We start from the raw sequence: 17,306 nt of genomic DNA on the forward strand, positions 1-17,306 counted from the left end.
CAGAGGGAGCAGAACACTTACATAGAATTAATATGATTAAGTTTATTTCATCAGTTTTCTCGATTAAGTTTAAAAAATAGAAATATTACTTACCCAAGGAAAATAATAGCCAAATAATGACCACAACTCTTAAAAAAGTAAATTAGGAGTAATAAAGCTTCATTATAAAACATACTTTAAGCCTTGGTGATCTTGTTAGAAAACCACACCCTTCCCGTTCCCACTTGTAACCCTCAGAGTCAGGGTGACACTAGTAAAACACAAAACTGTCTAAAACACAGCAGCAAACACAGGGCGGTTCAGAATCTGCTCAACAGTATGTTGCTTGAAATACTTAATAAATTTTAGGCATTGTCACAGAACTGAACTTGTAGCATAAAACTTCAGAATTCAAGCTTTAGTAGTTCCAGATGTTCAAATAAATACTGTTATCTGAAAAGTGTACCGTAAAGAACACATGGAAATCGCACTGAAAACGTCAGCATGTGATTTGGAAAGCGTGTTTTGCTGCTGTCCTCCTACCTTAGGTTTAGAAATGGAGCCATGCAGAGCGAGAGTCGCTGCTTAGCGGCAATGCAGATGACCTTGCGGGATTGACATTTTCCTTACTGCATAGATGTCAAACTCCAAGAGCAGCACTGCTAAAACTCTGAAAGCAATTACTTTGAAATAACAGGAGTGCGTGAGAGGGAGGGTCTGACAAGCCAATAGCAGGCTGTCTGCCCATAGAACACAGCCGCAGCAGGCATCACGTGTGCCCATTAGGAAAAACAACACTGAGATTGATTCCATTCCTGGTTAGGTTTATCAAGTGACGATAATCAACATTTCAAGTCAGGTGACTTTATAAAAGAACCTTAGATTACTTGAAAAGTCTAATGACATGGAATAATTCGGTATTTTTAGAAATGCTGATAAGTCCGTCTTTTCTTACAATTATATTCATTTTTTACTATGACTGTACAATTAAAGCTGCCCAGTCCTTAAAGGATCCCTGATAACGGTAGTTGTTGGTAATTTAGATGGATGATAGATGTGTGATAGCTAGAGGGTGCATAGATGACAAATAGACAGATAAACGGTAGAGTGGATGGTTGACTAGAGAGGTTCATACTAGAGAGATGACAGATTAAAGAGATTAAAATGATAATGATATGGACTATATAAATCATGATACATAGATAACATTAGGTTACAATAAAAAGATAAAATTTGTCATTAAAATGTGTTTGTTATTATTATTTATTGGTTTGAGTGTTTTCCCTGCACTTATGTAAGTTCATCACATGTATGCAATGCCCCTGTAGACCAGAAGGAGGTGTCAGATTCCCTGGAACTGGAGTTACAGATGGTTGTTAGCCACCATGTGGGTGCTGGGAACCTAACCTGGGTCCTCTGAAAGAACCACCGGGGCTCTTAAGCACTGAGCCATCTCTCTAGCACTAAAATTGGTTATTTTCTTTTTTTTAATTAAAAAAAATTATTTATTATTTTTATTTTATGTGTATGTGTGTATTACCTGCATGTAGGTAAGTGCACCCGTGTCATGCAATGCCCACGGAGGACAGAAGAGGCTGTCGGATCCCCGGAACTGGAGTTACAGACAGTTGTTAGCTGCCATGTGGGTGCTGGGATTCGAACCTGGATCTTCTGCAAGAACAATCAGTGTTCTTAACTGCTAAGCCATCTCTCCAGCCCATAAAATTGGTTATTTTCAAAAGTATATAAGTTTGATGATGTTAGCAGGGGCAATTCAACAAAAATATGGACAATCTATTATTCACTTCATACATGCATCACAGCACACAGTTCTTTTGGATGTGGTAAATACAAAAACAATGAATCAAAGAGATTGAATATTATGTGAAGTGACCACAGGAATTGCTATCTCCAAACCAGTAATTTGTCATCATCACTTCTTGAATACTGCATATAATGGGAGAAAAACTCTGTGAAGAAACTATGTTTTACCTTCATTCTCTCCCTCACTATCAGACTTCATATAAATTGGCAGGTGAGAAATAGAAGTGAATTATGTATAGTACCTTTCTGACAAATTTACTATCCTTTTTCAATTTATTAAATATTGACAATAAATAATACTCAACAATCCTGAATTTTAAGCACAAAAGATGATTTCTGTGGATCTGTTGGGCCCAAGCAGGCAACACTGGAGACATGATCCTGCTTCTGATGTGTTTGATGTCCACCTGGATTCAGAGACTACTCAGGTGTGCTAGGTGGTATGAGAGAGTTTATGTCACTAGAGAGAGAGGATTCAAATGCCCTAGAGTCCAAGGAAAATATAAACAGTTATCTTGCATGGGAGCAAAGGGATAGGGTGAAATATCAGAAAAGGTAACATTGGAAAATCATTCTAAAGAGTGAGTGGGGTTATGAGAAAGACAAAAATGGTCTTGGCCCAGACCACAGGCAAGGAGAAAGCCCCGAAGCTCAAATATACTCGATCAGGAGACAGGATATATTTCACTGGGATTTTTTAAAGCTTTTTATTGATCTTTTGGGTCATGCAATGTGATATGTTCTGTTCATATTCATGCCCCTCCCCATCCACACTGCTCGCACTAACCCTCCTGCTAATTTTATGTCCTCTATTACTATTCCTTGGGTTAGTATTCAGATCAGGTTGTAAGAAAAGGTTAACCCTGGATGGTGAGGTGTGGAGCAAAGAGTTATTAAGGAACCCTTGCGATATTAAATTTGTTTATAAAACTGTGCTTCAAGGCAGCCACTCCATCACGATGCAGCTTTTGGAAAGATACATGGTAAGGGACTGAAGCTTGATGTAATTAGTGAGGGAACTTGGGAGCTAATTTTGTAAGGCTTTCTAATGAGAGAGAGAGAGAGAGAGAAAGGAGAGAAATCTAGGTGTAAGTATAAGCAGGTGTGATGTTGTCTAATGGTCTCAGATACTAAACTAATCTTCCATGACCATATTTAAAGCTATGGGAAATCTCTAAACTATTCATTACAATAGTCATGTTACAGATATCAGCTAAACTTTTTTGTGTCTGTTAATAACACTCACTTTTAAAATTATCTATTAAGTACAAAGATTTTCATAATAGCTGTTTTCCTAAAGAAATACTTTATTATGTACATAAATGTTACCCTCAATGCACCTGAGTGCAATTTTAGGTAGTTGAAGGTCACTGAGAAAAATGCCATGTTTTTCCATCAAAATGCTGTTCATGGTAAAAGAAGCTCCTTTGAGCAGGTGGTGGGGGGACGGGAAGGGGGGAGCTGCCCTCGGGAGGTGCATATGGTCCTGCAAGAAATGGCATATGGGATAGAGGAAGTGAAGGTTTAAAAAATAGGGGAAGTATGCAACTGATAATTACAAAACATTGTTTTACTCACAATTATTATTCATAAATAGTCCTAATCTAATATTTTGGATATTTAAGCCTCAGAAATAATTATGTATTTCAAACAGCTATCATTTCAGGATCTAGATTTGTAGAGAGATTGCCTCCAAACCTTATATTTCCTATTTTTGTTTCTCCCTATTCTGTGTTAAGAGAAGACTACATTTGATCCTCTTCATCAAGTTTCTCCTCCACGTGCTTCCTTCCTGTATGACTGTTTCCATGGATTGGCATAAGCTCTGGTGGGTGACACTTTCAGAAAGTGCAATTCCTATGCCAAAGTTTCTCCCAACAGAACACCACAGCTAGACTGTGCACCTAAAACATCTCAGCACCACAGCCTCAGATAAAGCTCATGTCTACCTTCTGATGACTAACTTTGACAAGAATGATCTTGTTTAGCATGTCAAGAACAGTGAAAACTTTGTTTCAGGAGCTGTGGGCTGTGCTTCTGAGGGCAGAGACGAAGTGGCCAGAATGGCAGAGAATGATGTTATGAAACCTCCGATTGTGCGCACATCTGAATTTTTTATTTTTCAGGCAGTATCAGTATGAATACTATCCTTCAAAGACATTGAATTCCTGAATAAGAAAATCTTTCGCTCATGCCTGAGATCTGAAGTGGCACTACGAGGCACAGCCTGACAGATTTGTGGAGAATACCTACTCCCTCCTCTAGATCTGCTTAAGAACTTGCCAGAAACTTACCATTGCAGTCATTATGGAGAAAGCAAGTTCAGGAAGCAGAAAGCCTCATCTCTGTACCTACCAAGCACACAGAGGCAATTTATCAATGATTTCACGGGAAAAGGAGAGATCTTAATTTCACTCAGAATGTACCGTAGCTTTGAATTGTATTTCAGATCTGATCATTTAAAATGCATCCTGAATAACTTTTATTTGCTTTTCAAAGCACTTTATGCTGGAAAAATAGTTATATGTAGTATTAGTAATATGTAGTTTGAAAACATAGTTCATAGTGCCTCTCACTGTGATTTGTAATGTTCAACTGAATATACTGAACTGAAATTGTAAAATGTTTTAATTAGATTCTCTTGTAAAGATCTGATTCTTACCTATACTTGCTGAGTATATATACATATATACATGTATGTATATGTATATATAATATGTACATTATTTTTACTACATAATCTAACACATATTTCAATTAGCGATTTAACTTTATTGAAATTTTAAGAGACAAATTATCTTTCTTCTTAAACTTTAAAAATAAAACACTTTCTCAGATATTTATATTTTGAGTCCTCCAATGTCAGATGTTTTCCATATGAATCTAATTGGGTTAAACATTTGTCCTGTTCTCCCTGATTTAGCCTTACAGAAAACAGCTCATGAATAGAAAACAGGGCTGTCAAAAAGTTAAAGCTTATGATTTTAGTTTGCATAAGATGGGACATGCAATGTCCATAATTTCTAAACTCAGCCATCTGCGAAAATTTCTCTAAACCTCAAAGTAAAGAATTTCAAAGACCTCTGATTGAGGAGCTCAACGTAAGACGCTCCTCAAGCTGGCAGGACACAAGTCTCAGCTGCAGCAACAACATGAAAGCAGCCTAAAAAGAAAGAAAAAGCACAGTGTGCTTCACATTAGCACAGGCAGAAAGCTCGAACCCAGGTCTTACTACACAGTTTCTCTCTGTGAACTGTGGTCTTTATGACTTTTGCAACCTAGTATCTCTGCATGTTTGTTTCCCTAAATCCATTACACTTTAACTTCTACAAATAAAGGGGTCCTTGAGATGAAGTGTTCATTCAGACTGTGGCTAGGCCCTTTGCTCAGGCTACTTTTTGATAGTGCGTTAATTTATTACTGCAAAACATCACGCTCGAAATTGAAGCAGCATTTTGGAGATCTAGGTCGCTAAACCTTTTCATTAGAAACAAACATTTTTTTTTTTTTCTGGTCAGAGAGATTTATAGACACTAGTGGTAACTTTAGATCTGTGTTGGACTGCTGTGTCTCTAAATTGATTTCCAAAGGAAAATAGAAGCCAACAGTGATTGCTTTGCCAGTAGCTAGGTTTTCAATGAAATCTACATTTTCATGTTATTCACATTCCCCAAGAAGTCATTTCAAAGAGAAACACTCTGAATAAATATAGGTTTTGGTGGTAGAATTGGCTGGAGCCTTATACAGAAAAGGGAGGTTTCTATCATGCCTAGAAATAAATGCTAACAATGGATACATGGGTAACTATCCGTCAGCCAGCCCCATTTCACTGTGTGAGATGTCTGTGGTTATCAGAGATTAGATGACCCAAAAGCCAAGCTAAAAGCCTTATAGATTATTTCTTCTCCTACAAATGCTTTTAAGAACATGAATTTATAGTCATCTAGAGAGGGATTGTGAACAAGATTTTCATTTGCAACCTTAACTGGGTCATTATTTGTTATCTCATTTACAAAATTTAAATAAGTTTAATAGTCCAAAGATTAAAATTTAATCATACCCTTATATATGTATGTTAGCAAACAATATAATTCCAATAAGAATTTATTTATGTATTAATAGCATTACAATGTGTTTTAACATTGCTATTGTTATAAACAACCAACAAAATAGAAATGTGAGCAGTATTGTCAATTTTATTCTATTTTGTAGAAAATGTGAATGTGGGCCTGAGTGTCAAGATGTGCTTCCAAAGATTCTAATAGTGACGTCACTGTGTGCTTTTCGCCACGGCTGTGTCAAGAGAAAGTAGGAATACAGAAACCTTTTAAGTTCTAAGAAGATTATCAGTGTTTTGTAGATCTGTGGAGTAAATGACCCAATACTGAAAATAAAACCTCAGGCTAAACAACCTTGCCCCATGAGCTTAGCATTATATGGCTTTTTTCCCAAACTAAAGGAAATGGACTTGGAAGAAATATATTTAATTAACTAAAAAGAAATCAGTCAGGTAGTTTAAAACCAGAAACAAACTGAAGTAAGAGAATATGCTTAATTATTGATAGTAAACTTATATTATTTCTATGATAAATTAATTTGGAGCTGAGGGGATGGCCTAGCAGTTAAAAGCACTCATTACTCCTACAGAGAATCTGGGTTCAACTGACTCACAACTCCCTGTGACTCCAGTTCCAGGGGATCCCACATCCTCTTCTGTCCTCCACAGGGATTTGCATGCATATGGTGCATTGATTACATACATGTAATCAATCAGTCACACACATAAACACAAATCTTTAAAAGCAAAAAATAAAGTGACTTAGGAAGATGTACTCTTTGTTAATTATCTACAAAACATCTATTAAAATAGTTTGATTTAGAAACTACCACTGTTGTCACTAAATAAAAAAAACTAGAATGAAAGTAGCTGGGCGGGCTCATACACACTACTTCGGGTTAAAAACAAACAATATTCTGCTTTAGTATTTTAAGTTGTAGTCTATATTTCACGTCAACACAGCTATGACTAAATTCTGTTTTATGAACTTTTTATTTCTAGAGCTTTTCCAGAACCCTCAAGGTGCTGTAAGCATTGAAGGGTGTGGTTTTGAGTTATGTTGGGTATTTTGACCAATGTACATGTCTTTTTAACCCCAAACTTTCCCTGTTAAGATGATGTTTATTCAAGGCAGCAAGTGATGTTTGCTAATATTACTGCAGTTCTTCATAAAGAAAAATTCATATTTCATTCATTTGTAATTATTTAAAAGTGCACTATAGGGCTGGAGAGATGGCTCAGAGATTACGAACACTGGCTGTTCTTGCAGAAGATTGGGCTTTGAATCCCAGCACCCACGTGGCAGCTAACAACTGTCTGTAACTCCAGTTCCAGGGGATCTAACAGCCTCTTCTGTCCTCCACGGGCACTGCATGACACAGGTGCACTTATCCACATGCAGGCAATACATGCATACACATAAAATAAAAATAAATAAAAAATTTCAAAAGTGCACTCTAAAAGATCATAGCCACTGATTTTAAAATAGACCATACAGTAATCCATCTAAAATTGTAGATAGTATCTACTATTATCATTTACACATCCATCCTCTGTGTGCGTGTGTGTGTGTGTGTATGTGTGCGGTGTATGGGGTATGCACGCATGTATGTGTGTGAGGGGTGGTATATTGTGTATTCCCGAATGGAACACACTCACCTGTGTGCTTTTTGAGTGCAGCTCCAGCCTTCAGCTGCCCCAGGTTTATGTAGGTGTTGTGGGTATAAACCTGGGTCTTCCTCTTACACATACCCACTGGACTTTAGCCCTGAACTCTCGAAAATTTAAAATTATATTCTTGCCTTCAAAATAATATGCTATGTTTCACATCTTAAATACTTTCCATTCACAGATCATGATCTTTTACTTTTCATATACAAATCCGATTTGAATCTCTATCCTCTTGATAATGAAACACATGATTTGTAGTAAATTAAGTGAATTACATCTTAGCGGGCATCCATGTTTCCTTCAGTTTTCTATTATGTAAATGTACTACGAACACTGCAAGGTAAATATGTTCATTGTAATCCACCCATGAGTGTGAGCCTGTGTAAGTCTTTGTGCTTTTGTGTTTTCTCTCTGCCTCTAAGATCTCTTACAGCCATATTTAGAGTGAAATCTGGTCATTCATAAGAAATCTATACAGCTTATGTGTAGAAAGACCCTGAGGGTGTGAACTGTTTAGAAATGGAAGTTACAAGTTTTTTCATATCCCTACACTGGGAAAGGACTGAGATGGTCATTTGCTATCCACTGGGAAGTACAGAGCCCTCTGCTCTACTTAGTGGCCAGTCGGTTCCTTTTAAAAGTATTTGTTTATTCTTATTTATATGTATGTGTGTGTGTGTGTGTGTGTGTGTGTGTGTGTGTGTGTCTGAGTGTCTGAGTATATGTATATGAGCCTGTAGTGCCCAGAAGAGGGCAATGGATCTCTGGAACTCACTTTACAGGTGGTGGTGATCCACCATGTGGGTGCTGGGAACTGAACCTTGGTCCTCTGCAAGAGCAGCCAGTATTCCAAACCACTGAGCCATCTCTCCAGCCAGACATTTGTTTTAAATATCCTTTGTGCCATTTAAAATACAGACATGGTCATTACTCAGTCCCTTAACCTTCCATTGATGACAGTGTCACTTTTAAAATAAAGGTAACAGCTTCCTGATAGTGTGGGTGACGTTAAAGATCAAAATGAATGAATGTCACTCAGTGTGCGGTTTTCAAAACTGACATAGTGGGTTCTTTTACCATTCCTCCTTTTCTGGCAATTGTGGTTTCTTTCCATTTGTCTGTATAAAGCAGTTAACGGTTGCCAACATTGTTTAGTTATAGCTTACCTCCCTTCCTCCCTCCCTCCCTCCCTCCCTCTCCTTCCTTCCTTCTTTCCTTCTTTCCCCTCCTTCCTTCCTTCCTCCTTCCTTCCATCCTTCCTGCCTTCCTTCCTTCCTCTATCTCTTGCTCTTTTCCTCTTTTTAACATTTTTTTCTACTTGTGAATAGGACTCAGGGCCTTATTCATGTTAGAGAAATATTCTAAAAGTGATGTACATTCTCAGTCCAGCTTGTGAGAAAGTTTCTTATTTAACCTACCACTGACTAATTTGTGCCCTTAAGATATGGCTCTGACCTACCCAGTAAATTTATCCTCTTTGCTCATGTTTAAAAAGGAGAGGCTGTTCCTGAAATGAAAGCGTTTATTAAAGTGATATTCTCCTCCTACAAAGAGTGATACACTGTAGATACTCCACATCTGTCTTTATTCTTAGGACAAACCCCAATGTTTGGGATGGTGAAGGCATTTTCACAAAGATTGAAACAACAACCTTCAGACAATTTAACACATTCATGTGGTGCTGTTTCAGCAGGTTGGTGAACCTTTGGGAGAGACAGTTGTAGATAGAAGAAGTGGGTCTCTAGAGGTGGGCCTTGAGGGTTAAGCCGGCCCCACCTCTTATGCTATGTCTGTTTCCTGTTCACACAGATGTGGAGAGTGCCAGTATCCTCTCTCCTGTCATGTTGCAATCTACCACCATGCCTTCAAAGCCATGGTAGACTCTATCTCCTCTGACCATGAACCAAAGAACATTTATCTTCCTTAAGTGACCTTATCAATTATTTGACCTCAGTAATGACTAGTTAATGGAGAAGTTCATAAAAGTGCACACCTATGAGCCTTTAGGTGAACAGGTCAATAGCATAAATGTAGTCCTAAGCACAACCGAAGCCAAGAAAATATTAGATGCTAAAACCCTCAGTCATGTCTCCGTTCCCTAGAGCATCACTTTGTATTCAAGTAGGAGAGAGTGCAACGTGTCCCTTTCTGAATGTTTGGTAATAGCACAGCACAGGTTTGTGTGTATGTGGAAGGGTGGGATGTTCAGTATTTTATTAGTGGCATCAAGCTGTGGGACTGACTTTTACAATATGAACACGGGCTGGACAAATGACTTTTACTTAACCTTACAACCAAAAGTTAATCTTATCTTAGCCGGTTTACCATGTAGCCAAGCTCAAGGAGCCTCGAGTTTCTCTTATAACCTAAAGCATGAAGCTTTAATTCCTTATTACCCTTGAGCCCAAATCACAGTCTGAATGTGAGGGGGATGTTTTGCATATTCAAGAGAGCCCAGCAAGCAGCAAAGGACATTCCTTGGAAATAAGAAGGAAGAGGATTACATTTGTGTTGGAAACAACAGATGGGATTAAATAGATAACATCTGTTTGTGGTTGTGATTCTACTGATGTGGGTCTAGGCATTAGAAAGGGCTAAATTCTTCTCTGATAGGATAAGGATCCTTCTTTCACTTCCATTTCCTCTGCTTCAATAAAGGAAGAGTGAACCTTTGTTCAAAAGCACATTTCTGAGTGATTTCTTAAGGATCAGCTTCTCAGAACAATTCAGGTTCTTGTGTGAAATGGACTCTAAGGGACAGGCCATGTTTATTTAGGCATCACATAGTAAACAAGTTGCTTTTCTCACATGGGGATTTCCAGCACTACATTATAATGGAATAGATGACTACACGTTCCACAGGACACGTTTTCTATGTTGTACTTCTGACAGTCATCTGGATTTTGTGAGGGTGTGGAGTAGGAAGCACGTGGTGGTATTTTGGTTCAATCCTAATGACTATGTATTGCAGAGAAAAAATTTTTAGATTATGTTAAACAGGCCAATTTAAATTTATAAGGTTCACACCAAACAGTTTTCAAACGAGGTTCCACACATTGATAACAGTGACAGATGAAAAGTTCTGGGCAATTCACATACTTGCAAGTACCTGATGTTGCTTCTCTTTCATACCCTTCTGGGTGCACAGAGGTTCCGCTTGGTCTTTTTAAATTTCATTTCCCCAAATTGAGTATCTTTTCATAAGTTTACTGACAACTGGAATTGCCTTTTTGGAAAGTCTAGTTGGAGACTATTTCTAAATTTTCTCCAAGGATGGTCTGTGTCATGTTTGATCTATTTGTAGGAGTGTCTAATGTTTTATAAGGCATACATGTGTGCATGTGTGAATTGATTTCTTGTGATCTTAATAATGAATCTCGATCACCATTCTTGATTTCTACATAAAATAGTCTTTGTTCAATACGGATATTTCTGCTGTCCACTTATCAAAGTTCTTTATTCAAATTCTTGAGGGTATTCCCTTATTGTATCTTTCAAAATTTTATGAAGTAAAAAAAAAATATTTGAACTTCATATATATTTTGGACTGTAAAAGAAAGAGAGCTGTTGAAAACCAGGAAATCTCTGCACAGTAATTGGCTTTTCTCCTTGTAAATATAAAATGCCTTAGATCAAATTCCAAAGATATAGGTAAAACAGTTGATCTGAGGAGCTGAAAATCAGAACCATGTGATGGAAACAGGATTTGAAACAGGTGTGTAGTATTACATTGAAGAGATTACGATGGCCATATCAGACAAAAATACTGACTTTATGGTGAGAGAAGGCAGACAGTGACCTGATCAGAGGTGAATGTCAAAGATAAAAGTGGACTGGAACACAGAACAAACAGAACACATTGGGGGCGGGTATGAGGAACAGCAGGGGACCTTCCAGGAGACCAGTGCTTGGGCTCAAGTGAGGGTGACTGCATTCCGAAGCAGAGAGAGATCATAACTGAGCTGTGAGAAGCATTCAGGCCTTTCATTCAAGACAGGCTTTTCTAATCCTTTCAGGCTTTGCCTTAAGTTGTCTTTTAACACAATGGCATCTATTAGAGATAAATTAGGGAATGGTTGGCTGCCTTTAGCTATTTTTAAACCATTGCAGGAACATTTCAAATGATATTTCTTAATAACAAATTGTAGCTTGACTATTGGAATTAAAATCTTGGCAAATAACGATTATCTTTGATAAATTCACCATGAAATTTGAGGTGCCAAGATTTTATTCAGAATCTAAATTTCTACTCGTAATGGAGTGGTCTGTAGCTTTCAATTCTTTTATGATTCAATGCAGATAATTCTATAGAAATTCCTGAATGGATCACAAGCAGTTCATGTATTCAGCATTTTAGTGTAATGAATGTATCACAGTCAGTTCTATGAAGAGGATGAACACAGGTCAGGTGTTGTACCTTGGACTAGAGCAGCTTGCTCAGACCTTTTCTTACCCCTGGATTTCTTTATTGAAAACACTCAAATATTTCTCATTTGTTTAGCTCTTTTATCTGTGCATTTCTATTTTTATAAGTATTAATCTTATAATATGCAGATATTGAAATAATTTTTCCAATATGTATCTTTATTGAATTTTTGCATATTTCACACAATATATCTTAATCATAGACACTCTTTGTATCTGCAGCACCATAGCCCATCCACAGAATTTCATGCATTCTGTCATGTAGTTTGTTTATCCACATGTCCCTCTGTGTGAGTTCATCCACTGGAGCCAGGTCAGCCTATCTAGCATCACTCCCTTAAAGAAGATCAACTCTCTCTCGCCCACCGGTGATCGGCTGCAAATAGTTCCTCAGCTGAAGTTGAGCCCTACTGTCCGTTTCCCCAGCTCTATGGTTTTTGACACATTTCCATGTTGAAATTTATAGGCTGAGATTCCTATCAACCATGCTAACAGAAAATATGTCCAAGGCAAAAAAATACATACATAGCAATCATTAGTTAATAACTATCACAGAGTAATACTGAGAGTTGAAATGATAATCTATTATAAATTAATTCAGTTATTATAGAGCATTAATCATTAACTGTCATGGACTATTTTAGTAGCCATCCCCTTAGCTTCACAGCAAGCCTATTCTATGTCTTATAAATGAAGATATGTAGCTGAGTAGGTTTAATAACCAGGACAAAACTGGCAAATACATAATCCTGGTTTAAGATTCATGGTTATTTTACTTCTAAGTCCACTTTGGACTGGTTGTATATATCAACATACCGTATTCAGATCCAGCTTGCAAATCATCTTATCTACTGTGTGTAGGCATTAACTTTAAGGTTTTTCCATTTTAATACGCATTTTGATATTGAGTTCTTGACAGGTTCATTTTAAACGGAACTCTTTAGGTATTCCATTTTATTTACCTCACATAATTTTTCTAATCATGTTATATCCTTGCATGACTGACCAACCTGTCACCGAAAAGACTGAGAGCATTTCGTTCCTTTGTGAATAACATCTTATGCTTTTCTCCTTAAACATTCAAATTAAATTTCAAAGGAGGCCCCTAGTCATGTACCCTGTGAGTACAAGGTTGTTTCATTAACCACAGAGATGGTCATGAATAATGGGGCAAAGAGAATGTTATCTGGAGAGAGGGCTCAGTTGCTAAAGCGCCTGTCACAGGAGCTCAAGGACCTGGGTTCAGATCCCCTGCAGTTATGTAAAAACTAGGCATCACCCAGCCCTGGAAGCTGGAGACAGGTGTGTGCCAGGAGCTCCCTGGCTAGACAATCCAGCTGGTAAAAAAACAAGGTGGATGCACACATGCACACTCAAAGAGAATAAGATCTCCATTGCTCTGTAGGACATGTAATGCTATCAGCTCAGCTCCATTTCTCAAGCACACAATGCTGTAGTTGAAACTCTGTCTATATAGAGTATAAACATTAGTATATGAACAGTTACTCTCGTTTTAAAATTGTGATTGTATCAATGTTTGAAGAAATATAAAATATGAAGATGACCAGACATGAGATGACTTAGGTAAACAGAATAGGATAAAACTTTATCACAATTTCCAGTCTTTCACACATTTGGAGCCAAAGCACTCAGGAAATACACAGGCACATAACGCTTCATTCTCATGAAGTAGATAAATGGGGGACTCATTTCAGATCTTCAAGAGTATCTGAACTGCCTCACATTTCAAAAGTCAACAGATCTAAAATGGTGTATTTCCTATTGAAAGTACCTGACTGATAAAGGAACAACTGTAGACACCTAAACCTCCACTCATAAATAAAGATGGAGAGTAAACAAATAAATGACCTCCCACAGTGAAGAAATCAGAGTAGGGGATGGATTTCAGGGTACCTGAAAAACCCAGTTTATGTTTCTCTTTGTGTAAGTTTTGCTTTCAAAATACTACAAGATTTTTCATGAATGTTCAGGTTGGTTTGAGACAGTGTTATGATTCTCATTTCATGAAAAATTGACTCTTCCATTTCAACAAATACACATTACCCAAGTCTGCTGGATACAGTGTTTAGTAATGAGAATAAAAAAATGAAAACAAATACTGGATCTATCATCAAATAACCTGTTATCAGGGAATAAAGGTGCTCACAAACAGATCATTTTGTTAAGGGGGAAGGTGCATAGTATATAAACTCATAGCAGGGGAGGGAGGTGGTCTGCTAGATCAGGAGTACCCTGAAGGTTGTGGTGCCCAGGGGTTTCCCTAATTGCAGGCAGCGAGTGAAGTAAATGAAGCAGAGGAGGTCAGCACGCTGCAACATCAGAATCAGCAGAAACAAAGGCAGAAACCATAAAAGGTAACAGGCACAAGAACTCTAGGCAATTCTGCATTGTTGTAACAAATGTGAAGAGGATGTAGGATCAAGCGGGGTAGGACGAGATGCAGGGGAGCCATGGTCCTGTGAAACAAGGCCATTGTCATAGTGTGGATGAATTGCTATTGCAACAGGGCCAAGGATGGGTTTCAGAGGGATATGATGTACCCCGAAGGGACACTTCTTGTGTATGAAAGATTCAGGTTGAAACTCAGGTTGAAACATAACAAATGCACTAAATTTACAGAACTGAGTAGTTTTTATTGAAATGATTAAATAGAATAAAGAGTCTCTCTGTATGTGTGTGTGTGTGTATGTGTGTGTGTGTGTGTCTGTGAAGGAGATATGTCTACTTATTGAAGGAAATTCTCATGAGTTAATGCACAATAAAATATTGAAAACCCCATTTGAGATTGTGTGTGCCTCTGTGTGTGCCTCTGTGTGTGTGTGTGTGTGAGAGAGAGAGAGAGAGAGAGAGAGAGAGAGAGAGAGTGGGTGAGAGAAAGAGAGAGAGAGAAAGAGCACGTGAGAAATTCATTCCTGGAGTGTTCACTAGGGCCCAGAGTCTCCTGAGAAAAAATTTCACACTCAACAAAATGAGTATTTACTTTGTGTCAATACTTAATTTGCCAAAGAGAATTAATGGAATTGTAAAAATTATATTATTTTCTGTGAAAAAATTCATACACACTCTAATGAGAGTTATATTTATAATATGAATTTAGAAAGTCCAGTAGCATTGGAATAAGGTTGGTAGGGTAATAATTTTCATTGCAATGGCATCCTCTTAGCTGGAGAGTAAAATCTGGAGGCCGTACTCTTCCTCTCTATGCTTCCTGTCCACCATGAGATGAACAGCAGACACTTCCTCCATTCACTCTGGTACCCCTGATGGTCTGCCTCAGCCTCCCCAGGGTCAATGGGCAGCAGTGATGACTGAGCCTCTAAAACCATGAGCCAAAATCAATGTTTCCTTCCTTGCCATGGTCAACAATACAGAAAAGAATTAAATATTTCAAAATAGCCAGTAGACAGGAATTTGAATAACCCTATCATAAAGAAAAGATCATGTTTGAGCCAACAGACACCCTGAGCTCATTATTATAAATTCTATTTGTATATTTAAATCTTACATTTTGTTTCAATAAGTGTGTGGTTCTAATGGCAATTAAATGGCTATGACTTTTTAAAAAAATTTTAATAACTACATGATTAGAAGAAGCATTTCATTACAGCTTTAACATATTCAGTAACACACTCCAGAGCAAGAGTACATCTCTTTCACAAATGACTGTAAGTTTCTAGGTTCTCAATTGAGTTAATACAGCTATACAATATTGAACTCAGTATAAGCCCTGTAACACATAAAATTGAATGAGTTTTTTAACCTTCAAAAAAGATCTCCATTTCATTTTACAATATATTGTTCCTTGCAGAAAGACTCTTGTTTTTGCTACTAACACTGAGATGTTGGCGCATGCATCCTTAATCTGTATGTATCTGATTACCATTAGTCATAGTAGGTTGCACTCGGATCCTTGGCACCTGTGTGTGGATATAAAGTCATCGGGTAGATTTCAGTGGTAAAGTTTACCACCTCTGCTACTTCACATGACGTACATTTTTATGCTTCCTCCTCAATTACAACTCAGTTTTTAAATTTGTTGGTTTTTTGTGTGTATATCACACAGAACATCGCAAACAATCGTATTCATCTATATACCCACTTTCCAGATGACTCATTCAAGCTTTTCCATCTGGTGATTCTAGTCAGCCTATCTGGGGTCATTGTTTTAGAAAGGTCAGCTGTTCCTCATCTAGCAGCAATCAGTTGTCAAAATTCCTTTAGATAAGATTGGGGTCTGCTGTTCATTTTCCCAGTTCTATGCTGGGTTACTATCTGGGAGTCCCTTTGGCCACCCTGGCCAACGGCTCAAAAGAAGGTATCGCCTATCTGGCATTGTTGCTTATTATGTAGCCTTTAGCTATACATATGGACTCTTAAAAATTATATTGGCCCCTCTAATCTTTGCTTATACTTTTCTTTAGGCTATTTAAGGATATATAGTTGGTCCAGATAAACCAATTTATTTTTAGTCTTAAGATCATTTAAGGATCTGTTCCTCAGGTGTCACATGGGCTTGGGAGGAGCCCCTGGCTCCTTTCTTTTATCAATTCCATTTATGTGAAGATAAGTCAAAGGTCCTACTGGACCATGGCTGGCTTCACTTGGAAGCATGGAGGAAATGATTCCTCTGTGTTGACCCTCCTCTTTGTAGACTGGACACTGGTTCAAGTCCATCTGGTGGGGTCTCCTCAGCTTCCTTGATCAAGAAGACAGGTGACCCACCACAGTTAACAGAGATTTTGAGAGATGTTCAAAGTCCCCTGGAAGTAGTCAACCTAGGAGGGCAAGGAGCAAAATATGTCCTTTATGTCCCTCTGACCAAATTATTATAGGCCTCAAAGTATGTTTGTTAAAAATCCAAGACGGTTAGTTCCACCAGTCTGGTACTTTTAATTACTGTGTGTCATGTAGATAAATCTTGGGCAAAGACCAGCTTTTCTTAGATAAACCTTACCTAGACATATATTTCTTGATCTGCTATATACAATTTGTCAGTAGGTTGTAGGAGTAATATGGTTCCCTCTGGTTTTCAAAACTAGCTAGGCATTATTTATCTCTCGCATTGTGTCACCCCTCCATTATGGTTTTCCCACTTAAGGTGCCCACATTTCCCCCCTTTCTCCCTTACTAATACCCTTCTCCTATGGTCCTATCTCTCTTGAGCTCCTTCTTTCCCCTTACCCCCTAGGTTCCTTATATACCCTTCCCTCCCCCCTCCCTTAAACTAACCCAATTTTTATCCATATCTCCCTTATTAAAGCCTGTTTCCTACTGTTCTTCTCTTTCAGGTTATTTCTTTTCCTTTACCTCCCTGTTTCCTTTCCATTAT

At 37.9% G+C, this 17,306-nt stretch overlaps 1 protein-coding gene across 7 annotated transcripts in view; it reads right to left on the reverse strand.

The window, feature by feature from the left end:
* The window catches only part of LOC103729463 (protocadherin-15), a 1,150,197-nt gene that overhangs the window by 516,394 nt on the left and 616,497 nt on the right, over nucleotides 1-17,306 (reverse strand). The gene's annotated exons all lie outside the window — the stretch shown is intronic.

This window comes from Nannospalax galili, unplaced genomic scaffold, assembly GCF_000622305.1.
Source record: "Nannospalax galili isolate Female #2095 unplaced genomic scaffold, S.galili_v1.0 scaffold70, whole genome shotgun sequence".
Classification (NCBI taxonomy): domain Eukaryota; kingdom Metazoa; phylum Chordata; class Mammalia; order Rodentia; family Spalacidae; genus Nannospalax; species Nannospalax galili.